Genomic DNA, 12,612 nt, shown 5'->3' with positions numbered 1-12,612 from the left:
TTAACATTTATAGCAATCACTCACAATATGATTGTTATTAGTGGCATAAATCGGTACTTTTCCGTTAGCAAGGCGCAAGCAAAAAATCTCCAAATAATGTAGAATTCCGCTAAATTCCTTACACCAAATTCGCGTTTGTTCACAATTGGCGACATTTGCGCCCGGCTAACGGAAAAGTACCCATAAATCATATTTTGACATTTATACACCTAGTTCAAACCTTTATCCACACTAGGATTGCTACGAGTGGCATATTTATTACCTTGATTTTTATATACCTAATTACAGTATTTTCCCATAATATGATTCTTTCTAATTCATACCTTGCCATATAATACTTATTTATAGCAATCCCTCACAATATGATTGTTACTACTGACATATTTTATACTTTAACATTTGTATACCTAGTTCAAAACATTAATGCATGATAGGATGATTTTTACTAATGGCACATTTTTTTTTACTTTGGTATTTATTTACATAGTACAGCATTCACCCACAATATGATTGTTACCAAAGGCATATGTCATGCCTCGGCATTTAATACTTATTTCTAGCAATTACCCGCAATATGATTGATGGTAATAGGATATTTCATACTTTGACATTCATATACAAAATTAAAACATTTATAAGTATAATTGTTATTAAAGGTACATTTTTTCTTATATTGGTATTTATATACTTAGTATAACATTCACCCACAATGTGATATGATAGCATATTTCGTATCTTGGTATTTATATATCTAGTTACATCTAGCCCATAATTTGATTGTTACTAATAGCATATTTTATATCTTAATCTTGATATTTATATACCTAGTTAAAACATTTACCCGTAGTTTGGTTGTTACTAATGGCATATTTCATGCCTTGGTATTTGAAACATTTTTTCCCCCTTGCCGTAAATAAGTTGGAATGTTTAAAAAGTGTATGGATTAAAAATAAGTATAATTTACTAAATATCTTAATATCGGCCTTTTCATCCCATTATGCATACGAAAACCCCTTTCTATATGAACTAAACATGTATATTAAGAATTATAATTTTCTATTTGGAGTGAAACTGTAATAAGTGGAAACTAGATTTCACTGAGGATTTCTACCTACTTACTAAAATCAACTCGACGAAATTACAATCCCCAGAAGAGGTTTTTAACTAACTATATTTCCAATTTCCTTCGAAAAACACGAATGTTGACATTTTAAATTTTCTGGCCTGTGCGTCAGAAGCAAAGTATCGTTAAATAACAATTTTAACATTTTTACAGAAGAACCAAAAGAATTTAGTGAGCGTAATGTGTCGCGTACTATGTTTTGAGAGCGGTTCTTGCTTATTTTTTCGATCCCCACCAAAAATATGGCCAGATAATACAAATATGATAAAAAATATTAAAATTGTACTTAACGATAGTTAACCTCTGAAGTACAGATTTAGAGCGACGTTTTATCTATCCCTGCTACAAATAACAATGAATGTGTGTTAGTGTGTATGAATAGGTCTCTACAAGCAAGACCATTTGACCTGCAACTACTCTACAATAGATTTGTGTTTCCACAACATCCTTACGACTACTTTTAATGCAAATATTCTTACCACTATTTTGTGACGAAATCGTATTGTTTATATTTTGTCTTATACTTACCACTATTTTTAAATATTTATGTTGTATTAATAAATATCGATAAGTTAGTTAACTCAGACTTGTTTTGTTTGTATGGTAACCAGTTACTGTTCGTTTCAGTATTCTGAGACGACCACTTTTCGACGATTCTATCTCATGAAGGGGAGAGACGCTGAAGCATGAGCGTATTTCCGGAATTCTTCGTCATTCTTTGACCCTGATTTTCGCGATATTAGATACTTTTTTGTTCAGTTTTCTTTCCACACGTGTATGTGAGTATCGTGTCGTTTCTGGCTGCATTATTTTAAATCAGTCTGCGAGTAATCCGAGTTTGTTTTATTGTTAGATGTAAACATCCCCTCCTTTCCTTTTCCCTCTCACCCCTATTTTGACGAATTAAATCTATCCTAACACATGCGCAAAAGCGCGCAGGGTTTTAGAATCCGTTGTCAAACAAAACATACATATTATATTGTTGCACTGAAATTCAAACTATTTTCAATGTTTCATTAAGATTTAATTGCATAATTTTATCCCATTATTGTAAGCTAAAGAAGAAAGATTCTGCTTAACCTTTTCATTACTGACCCGGCCCAACTAGCCATGCAAGTTCTATGTTAGCAAAATAGTTTATGTTTCAATCGAGGGATGCAGGATGTAAAATGAGTTATTACCAAAGATGTCCTCACTTTACACCCGATACTCTTCGTGTGAAACAGGAACCGACCCACCAGGGTTGAATTTCAATGGCCGGTTGGGCCGTAACAATTATGAAAGGGTTAATCTCTCCCTAATTTCAAAGACGAATTTTTAAAAAAAAGTGAATTTACATTACCTTGAAAATTTAAAAGATAGATGAATAGCACATTTACATTTTTAATAGCGCTGGATGTTCTAGAACTGTCCTCTATTAGAAAGGCTTTTGTACATAATGAACAGAGCATATGTTAAAATAACACGACTTTAATATCTGAAAATTTGATAGAATCGTGGATTTGAAGTTACATCTAATGATTAAACTTAAATTAAATCCAATTAACCTCCCTGCCGAACCAGCTGATCGCCAATGGCAGGTAGATTGACTTCGAGTTACCAAATTCGTTCCGATATCCTTTAGAAGGTAAAAAAGTGTTCATTGGAGTGATTTTTTTTTTTTTTTTTGAAATTTTCGTTAGAGTTTCAATTAATTAAAATTAAGAAAAACGTTATCGTTTTTCCGCTATAACACTAGAAAATGTTATTGCACAAAATTAAGTTTTACATCATTTTAAAATTGTAAAAGAATTATTATTTAATGATACTAAATTTATTGCCGTTCAATTTTTTTTCTAAACTTTGGCAATTTTTAGGAAAATACTTTATTGAATTTTCAACAATAGATTTCATTGTTTCTTGAAATATTTAATCGTATTCATTTCTTATATTGTTGAAAACTAAAGAAGAATTATTCAATTTAATTTCTTTGAAATTTACATGAGAAATTTTCTAATTCTTTTATCTAAACGACACATGTGAAGATATAGATCCGCGAGATTTAGAAGATAAATTTTTATTAACGCTATTATGTCATGGAATTTGACCTAATGGGATAGTTCATGCACACTATGTAACAACAAGTGTAAGACTTATTAAATGGCACGGCTTTAATATCTGTCACAATTTGATGTTTAAAATTTTTTCAGAAGAAAATCATGAGATCGAGTTATGCAAAAGTGATCTATTTGAAAGTAAACACGATCATTATTCTTAAGGAACCCGCTGATCGCCATAGGTGACTAGCAAGAAATATAATAAGTCTCTCTGCAGGTTTCTACCCACTTACTATGTTCAGTTCACCTAGATTACAATTCTCGGTAAACTTTTTTTAAACAATCTTTATTTCCATTCGTCGACCCTGTACGCTGGGGTCAGACTTTGCCGTCGATGAAATATAGCTTCAGAACCGCCCATCCCTCTCGCTGCTGACCTTTATGGTCAGTAGCAAAGGCGGCGGCACAGAGGAAGATGGCTCGCCGCGGGCACCGAAAAACAATGAATGCAATCCCTCTTCTGGTGCGTATTGCAGTTCCAGAAGCAAGTGTGACGCAATCCGACAGATGTGACAAGACTGCCGTGCATCTCATGGAAGGATTTTAGACGGTGGAAAAAAAAAAGATGGAAAGGCGTGATTAAGGGCAAGCAGCGCCAACAAAAGGAACAGGGAAAATGTTTTGAAAAGCGCAGGTCTTTTTTTTTTTTCCCCACCCTGTCTCTCTTGAGGTAGTTGCAAGAGGAATGCCAAAAGCGAGCGTTTTCACTAGTAGTTGCTACGCACATCTTCTGTCTCATGTGTTGTTGAACAGAGAATACTATGGGCAGTAGTGGATTTCCAACTAAGCAGCTGCCTAAGGCTGTGGCCGAGGCAGTTAGCCACAAGCAAATTTATTTTAAAAATATATTTTCTTAATTGTCAAATAAATAAGTTCGAGAAAAATAAAAATTTTATGAATGATTTATATTAGGATACCTTTTGACACTTCATTAAGGTATCCGACAACGTTCGGAGGGGATTAAAAAATGTTTTTATGTTTATACGATGTTTTTATATTAATATAAGGATAAAATAATAAATAAAAATGACATTATTTGAATATATATGTAGCTTTTGAAGGAAAAAGCATATTTTGACGCACATTTTTTGCATTTAATTACAAAAACTAGGATTGCTCTAAAGAAGAAAAAAAAATTGTTGCGGTTTTTTTTATTTTTCTTTGTGACATTACATGTGTTACATATCTTAGAGTGTGACTAATTGCCGGCGTCCTGGCATAGGGGTAGCGCATCTTCCCCGTGATCTGGGAGTCCCGGGTTCGAATAACTGTTCGGGCATGGTTGTTCTTCTGTGTTCTATCTGTGAGGTGTGTGAATATGCGCCCCTGTAAAAAGGGGTTGTGCAAGCGAAAGTGTGTGTATCATCTTCATATGAGCTAGAAGTCCGACTTCTGCCCTCGGGTGCTCAGGGGTCTTTACCCTCAGAAGTTACTGCATCTCCTTTTCCGTGGTAACGCGGACACGACATCATCATCATCAGTGTGACTAATAATTATCTGAAAATTATATTCAAAAATAAAAATTTTTGTGTGATATTTCATAGATGTATGAAAAACGTTTTTGAAAAAGGATATTGTGTTGCCAAAATATTATTATTAATAATAATAATTTTCACCAATCTCAGAACTATTCAATTTAGCATAACAGTGGAAAATTTACCTTCTTTTATGATGGTAACTCGTTATCATAAGAACCGATAGTCAAATTTCCTATAAAAAAACTGTCAACGAAATTTTACAAACAAAAATTTAACTAATTGAAGCTAACAAATTTTTACTGCACTTTGGAACACAAGCCGATGATGTAATCGGATATTGTGTAACTAAAATGGATGGGATAAATTATAGTAAACTAAAAAAAAAATTATTTAAATTTTCCTTATATTTTTTTATAATAATAGTTAGTTAGACGAGTAATAGTTAGAGAGCGGTTAATACAAAAATTCAAGAAAAAATGAATGTGTATTTTGGATGCCTTCTTTCCTGACCAATTAAAAAAAAAATTTGACTGTTCGATTTCAAATTTTTTGACGATTACAATATTTTCTCTTAGTACTCTTCGTATATGAAAAAGTAATAGAAATAAAGAAAAAATCCTTTGAGGTATCCGACTAGATTCGGAGGGCATTTTTCAAAATAATAATACTTTATGATGTTTTTTATTAATATAAGGATAAAATGATGAATAAAAGTGAAATTATTTAAATATATGTGTAGTGTTTGAAGAAAAAAGCATATTTTGATGTAAATGTTTGCATTTATTTACAAAGACTAGGTTTGTTCTAGAAAAAAAAATTGTTGCAGTTTTTTTATTTTTCTTTATAACATTATATATGTAACGTATCTTAAAGTGTAACTGACTGTTATCTAAGAATTATATTCGAAAATAAAATTTTGGCATGTAATATAAGAAATTATCTATGAAATTTTGGAATTTTTTCCAACAACATTTGATACATTAAACAATCACAAATCGACTTGCAAAGCATTCAACATCAAATCCATAGTTCATTACATTCGGCATAATGCAACGAGTATTAATTACATATTTCCTTAAGATATCTTGATTATTTTTTTTAAAATATGGCGATATTCATATAGTAGAATTCTGAAAAAACTCGGTTTTCAGAAAATGCATTTAAAGTTTTTAAATGCTTATAAATAAGCATCACTTACAAGTCAATAGTTTTCTATAACATGGCTTTTAATTGAAATAGGAACAAAATAAAGATATCACTAGAAAAAAAAACGTACCTATTTTTTAAAACTGAAAAAAAAAAAAAAAAAATGCGAACTTTTATCCTAATTCATGTTTTTAATCTACTTGGATACCTTAAGTCAACATAAAGAGATCACTTTATGTGTAAAATCATTTTCTTAAGTAATAACAAGCATTATACGATAATTAAGTATAATGGCAGTTGACAATGAATCTTTTATCGAATTAATTCCTTTACGTAATTTTTAAATACCTCTTTTAATAAATAATTAAAAACATTTTATATTCTTATTTTCAAAATCTTCTCATAAAACCGTTGAAAATTTATTCCACTGGTGTAATGCGTGTTACTCATTAAACCATTTTGTGCGCTTTCTCCCCTTTTGGCACACCCTGCACACCCTAAACAACAAAACTGCATAACTAATGAGCTGTTAAAAATGCTTTATGATTCGATTTGCATATAAATGTTTTGACTATTGTATTTTAATAAGGGGAAAAAAAACAGAAATCTGTTAGAAAAGGTTTTGATTTGCGTATGTGTTTATGTAATAAACAAACGTGCTAAAAAGGGGAAATAAGGATAAAAGGTGGAACTTTTTTTTTTTTTTCAATCCTAAAAATGTTTTTTTTTCATTAGATATTCAAAAATGATTGAAAATATTTTTTTAAATAATTTCCGGTGTTACATTTAAAATACAGAAAGTCTAAGGGGAAAAAAAAAAAAAAAAAAATGGGAACATTTTCAATCAACAGTTGATGCATTTTAGTTTTCAACAAAATATTTAAATCCTTTTTTATTTTACTTATTTATTTATTTATTTTTTTGAGAATATACTGAAACATGTTTTTTCTTCTCCTAGAAATGAATAACGATTCTTAACGTGAAAATTGTAATATTCCTTTAAAAAAACAGATAATTATAACTTTTGAATTTTTAAAAAGAATAGTAATTTTTAGTTGATCAATTAATATATTAATTCATATTAGTTGATTAATTAATTTAATAAACAATTTCAATGAAAGATTAAAAATTATTTTCTTGGATAAATTGAGATAAATATCAAATTAATAAGATCAAAATTATAAAGATAAAATCAGATTCAACAAAGTCGGGAGGGATTTAGGATGATGAAAAGATTCTCTCAAACTTCAAGACTGGATTAACTTTATCAAAACAACTCAATTCTACTCAGGAATCACAGATAGATTTCCGACAAGGCAGCTACTTAAGTTCAACCGACATAGAGAAACTAGATGCCGATCAATTAAAAAATATTATTAATCAAATTGATGAATTAAATTTGTAAGAAATAACAAGTTTTATGAATTACAAAGTACTAGGAATATAAAGTATGTTTACATTGAAGTATTAAAACTATTACTATTAATAATAAAGATGAATGTCTGAGTATGTAAGTTGGCACTCTACGGGCCAAATAGTTTGAACCACAGCTGGAGAATTTGACAAGCAGAAATGTGCACCACTGACCGATTTTTTTTTTTCAATTTGTAATAAGAATTGAATTAATCAAAGATCAAAAAGTTTTTTTCACATAATTTCTGTAAATATTACAGCACAAAAATTACACCATAGCAAAATTCGAATAATTATCTTTTCAAGGACACTAATTTAATAAAGTCATGCAAATTTTTCCTGAACCATAGCAATTTTTTAATATACGTATACGGCATAATTTTCAACAATAGATTTCAATCATAAACTAAAATTCATGTCATTTCCAGTATTCTGCTAAATATTTAATTACGTCATTTTCTTTCAATGTGGAAAGCTAAGGAAAAAAGATTCTATTTAATACCTGTGTAATTTATAAGAATAAAAAAAGTGAAGTTACAATACTAGGAAAATAGATTAATCTAACAGTTACAATTTTAACAGCACTTTGATATCATAGAATTTAACTCTATTAATGTTTGGTTCATATACATGATGAGCATAAAGCCTCATTCCGACAGACCGTGCACGTCTTGAGACAGGCACATTTTGCCCTCTTTCCCCTATCTCCCATTTTGCCCTATTGTGTTTTCCGGGGTTCTTTCTTGCCTGTTCATTTTACCGACAATTTGCAGGAAGCTCCCGATCGACGTCCACAGGCGGATGTGGTCATACAATAGGTCAGATGGCAGATTTACGGCTGTAAAGGCAACAGGCCGTCGGAATAGGGTTTAATAGATATAAGAGTACTAAAACAATGTGGCCTTAATATCTGTCATAATATGATACTCAAAGTAAAGTAAAAAATTTGAGGGGAACTTGAAAACATCAAGTTCAGGCATAACAGATTTAAGTGGAAGTAAACACTGCTAATATTCCAGGCAAACCAACTGTCGCCAAAAGCGGCAAGCAGGATTATATAAATGAATGCGTCACGCGCATCTTCTGCAAGATAATGCGTGGCCTAAAATGAATTGGACAAAATGAGTCCTGATTATTTGAATCAAAGATATAGCGAAAGTAGGCTAATGCTATACAACACTGTGATATAACAGACATGCCTTTATTGTATAAATTGGCTAGCAACATTTGTATCGTGAAAAATTAGGTTACTGTTGTAGAATATTTAAGGATCAATAAGATAATAAAAAAAGAATTAATTAAATCTAAAAAACATGATAAATTATGAATGCGATATTTTTTAAAAGAACTCCTCATGTCCATAGGGGACCCTTGCGCTCGCTCGTTACTATTTACTTTAAATCTAACCTTTGACTGAGAAGAAAATTTTAAATCCAATCAAATATCAATAAGATTTAAATTCATTATTCATTCAGACACAATGAAATTTATAAAACTTTAATATAAAAGTCAGGGAAAATCAATCGAATTTTATATTAAAGTTAATAATAATACTTTATAAATTAATTTAAAATAATATAAATTTATTTAAAATTTGAAATTTATAATCCTTTTTAAATCAAGAATTTTTTCAAGAAACAAAATTTTTAAAGTTAAATTTTTTGTTAAAGTTTAAAAGTTTGTGATCCTATATGGTATTTTAAAATTAAAAATGATAAAAAAAAAAAGAGAGAGAAGTGAAATTACAAATTTTATAATACCGAAATTTAAAAAAGCAAAAAAAAAAAAAAAAAAAAGAGAGAGAGAGAGAGAGAGAGAGAAAGAAAGAAAGAAAAAGAAAAAAAAAAAAGAAAAAAAGAAAGAAAGACAGAGGAAATAAGGGGGGACAGAATTCTGACTATATCTAGATCTAAATTTTCTAATCTTAGTACCCAGCAGATCGTATAACAGAAATAAGAAAAATTTGCAGCCCATCTACATAATATATAAAAATTTAAAATAAGTTTTATGCTATAGAAATCAAACAAATAAAGATAGCCTTCAGATTTTGCTCACAAATGCTTTAAAGCACAACGAAGATTTTGGTAATTATTAATTAAATAGTAATTTTCATAATTAAAATCTGGCAATATAAATTTGGATTTTAATTAAAAAGAAATTAATCAATTAAAATTCGAAAAGCCCCTCTTTTGTTAGTATAATCTTTTCTATATGGAAATATAATGTTTCGATTTGGAAAAGATTATATTATTTTACCGGTTTCAAGAAATATTTATCATATTGAATCAGAATATAATATTAAATGCAGCTAATATTATTTTTTCAATTGCAGAAGATAAAAAGAACTGATGTTTTATTTAAAAGTTTATGGTATAAGAGATTATTTTCCATTCGAGTATAACGAGTAAGATATTTTAAAGAAAAAAGACATTTTTAAGGTATTAAAATAAACACAGGTAAAAACTACACAATTTAATGTTTGATTTCGACACGAAACCAGACAGTTGTATATATTCGCAGTGCAACCTCATTATTTTTAGCTGCATTTTCTATAGACTCAATTTTAGTCAACAACCAACTATTTTTTTGGTGTTGAGGAAGTGGTTGCCATGGTAACAAGACTCCCAAGAGTAGAACCCCACGTGGGCTAAGAAATATAACTCTAAGAACGTCTCTTTCAGTTGCGTAACATTTTAATTGTCCATTTGTAAGGCATTTCTTCAGATATCCATTAAAGAAATGGACGCATTTGCATTGTAAAAATATGAAAACGAATGAGAAACAGCATCCCATAAGAAACCATCACTGAAATATAATAAAAGGGGTAAAGATATATATATTTTTTTTCATCGTTTCGATGCATTAACTTATAAATTATCTCAAGCAAAGCGTCTTATAGGAAAAAACATAGTAATATAAAGAATTTACCGGGGGAAAAAAATATTAAGTACAGATAACAAGAACTGTCTGTTATCAAGGGGTTTGAAGTGGGAATAAAATAATTAGAACTTAGAAAGCAGCAAAACTAAGAAATTTATGGTACAGAGTTATATTATAAAAAAAAAAATGTATCATATATTTGATGAAAATATCCCTTTTTTCTTCCTCTGGTCATAAAAATAAAATATTTATTTGGTTTTAAGAAAAAGACAGGGAAAAAAATTAATAATTGTTCAACTTTCTTTAGAATTGCATAACATATTTTTTATAGTGTGCAATGCCTCTTATAATTGAAGTCTTATAATATATCATAAATAATTAAACTTTATTATAAAATTGTTAATTTTAATCAATTTAACAACAAAGGTTTATTGCGCTTTCTCTTTCCTATCTTAATGCGATTAATTTGACGTCAGAATCACGTAGTGAAAACTACCAAGCATGACGTCATACCGTCAGTCCTATAACTTTTACCCTCTGCAAACAGTGCGGATATCTGACTAAGCAATCTAGTCAGGGGCCGCAAACAGATCTCTTAAGGGAAAAAAAAAATCCTTTTAGCCTGATTGGAAATTAAACTTTTTTTAAATACAAAATCAATAAACTATGAAATGTTACGACTTTTTATTATTTCCTTATAATCTATCATAATAATTAAACGCTTTCATTTGTAAGTAGAGAAATCATTAACTAATAATTACGGTTAATTTTTAGTTAATGTTTTAATTTAGATATCCATATTAACAAAATGAATGAATAAAAACATATCTTTTCTCCCAGTTGATAAAATAAAAAATCAACTTAATATAAATCGTTTTCATGTTGATTAAATTAGATATGTGTTAAAAATTGAATCTAAATTGAAGCAAATGTGAAAATAAAAGTAATTAAAAAAGGGATCTCATAACATGCACCGGTTGCATCAACAGCCATTGTCTGTAAAGTGATTGAAATATTCTGAAATTTAATTGGTGCGAAGCACTTGACGCATATCACGTGACCACGAACTGACCATTTACTGATATCGAAAACTCAATATAGGCCAAATTTTTGAAGTCAAATATTTTTAACAGACAAAAATGCATATAGATTTCTTCACAAAAATTATTTAAAAAAATAATTTTAAAAAAATTTCACAAAATTTTTAAAACATGCTTTTTGATATAAAAAAATATTACGTTTATATAACATTATCGGAAATAAACTGCAAAATAAGAGTATACAAAATAAAAGCACTTATACCAGAATGCAAAAACTACCGCAGCGGCGTTTATAATCACAGCGGCTATGTTCACTTTCCTGTAAACACTTTCTCAAAACAGAGCTGTCTACCAAAGAAATGATCCTCCTTTCTTCAGAAAAAAAAAAAAAAAAAATAAGAAAGTAGCAAAAAAATAGGTTCATAATCGGGTCCATCTGTAACCGTAACCGGCGATCGTCACAGTGGTTTGCCTTGGTCTTGAGATAGCGCGCCGACTTGTCATTCGAGCCTTAACAAACGCACCAAAGCAACGCAGAGCATAAATTCACAAGTGGTCGGTCGGGTTTTTTTGTAACATCTCGTGCACCTCCTCCTTTTCTAACCCCAAAGCTTGAAACGCCGACATTTAACCAAAAAAATACGAGAAAAAAAAACACTCTTCCTTTTATTTTCCCCCCCACAATTTTCTTCAACGTTCCATAATACTCAGAAAACTGTTTTCATAGTACCATTGCAAATTTATTTGAAATATTATACAATAGGTAAAAAAAAAAAAAAAAAAAAAAAAATGTCTTTATAATTCAGGCACTGAACAAAGCCTATGATTTCATTATGTTACAGAGTGTATGTGATCGGAAAATAAGTATTACTATGATATTAAAATATACATACCTTTTAATAGCATACATTTGTCATTATTACATAAAATATAACATCTTATTAATAGATTTTCATTTCCTTTCATATGTCTTCACGCATGATTTCCGGCATTATTAATGTGTTTTGTATTTATAACTGGCCGCTTTTGGTGACTTGTTGGTTTTCCGGAAACATTTAATTAATTTCAGTTCATTGTTTGTTGTTGTGGCACTTGTCTTAGACAAACCTGCTGACGAAATCGGCGATTTTAAGCCAAAAGAGCGTCGCTTGTTTCAGAGCGCCATCTAGGGCCAAGAGAGCGTCTTAGCTACTCATGTGTCACAACCCTTTTTATGAGGCGGACTTCATTCATGCATTTCATTCAGTTATCCACAGATCGTAATTCAGACCTGAATCAGAGAACGATCACCTCTGAACCAGTACCCCCAGTGGTATTGTCTCGACATGGAGGACTTTGTAGCCACGACAGATTTATAAGTGCACCAGCCACCACATACACGGGGAATCTGGTTCATTATTTAATTTCAATTAAAACTCTTAAGCATAAATTGATGC

The 12,612-nt window shown here is 30.1% G+C and overlaps 1 protein-coding gene across 2 annotated transcripts in view; it reads right to left on the bottom strand.

The window, feature by feature from the left end:
• The window catches only part of LOC129957049 (MDS1 and EVI1 complex locus protein EVI1-A-like), a 169,489-nt gene that overhangs the window by 33,716 nt on the left and 123,161 nt on the right, over nt 1-12,612 (bottom strand). The window contains exon 1 of one of the 2 annotated variants that reach the window (XM_056069175.1): nt 11,439-11,518. The exons of the other annotated variant lie outside the window; for it this stretch is intronic. The gene's annotated coding sequence lies outside the window, so the exon portion shown is untranslated. Of the gene's footprint in view, nt 1-11,438; nt 11,519-12,612 lie in introns of those variants that run through there. 2 annotated transcript variants of the gene reach the window in all.

This window comes from Argiope bruennichi, chromosome 11, assembly GCF_947563725.1.
Source record: "Argiope bruennichi chromosome 11, qqArgBrue1.1, whole genome shotgun sequence".
Classification (NCBI taxonomy): Eukaryota; Metazoa; Arthropoda; class Arachnida; order Araneae; family Araneidae; genus Argiope; species Argiope bruennichi.
Note: the sequence above shows the minus strand (reverse complement) of the source record. Positions and strands in the feature narration are given on the sequence as shown.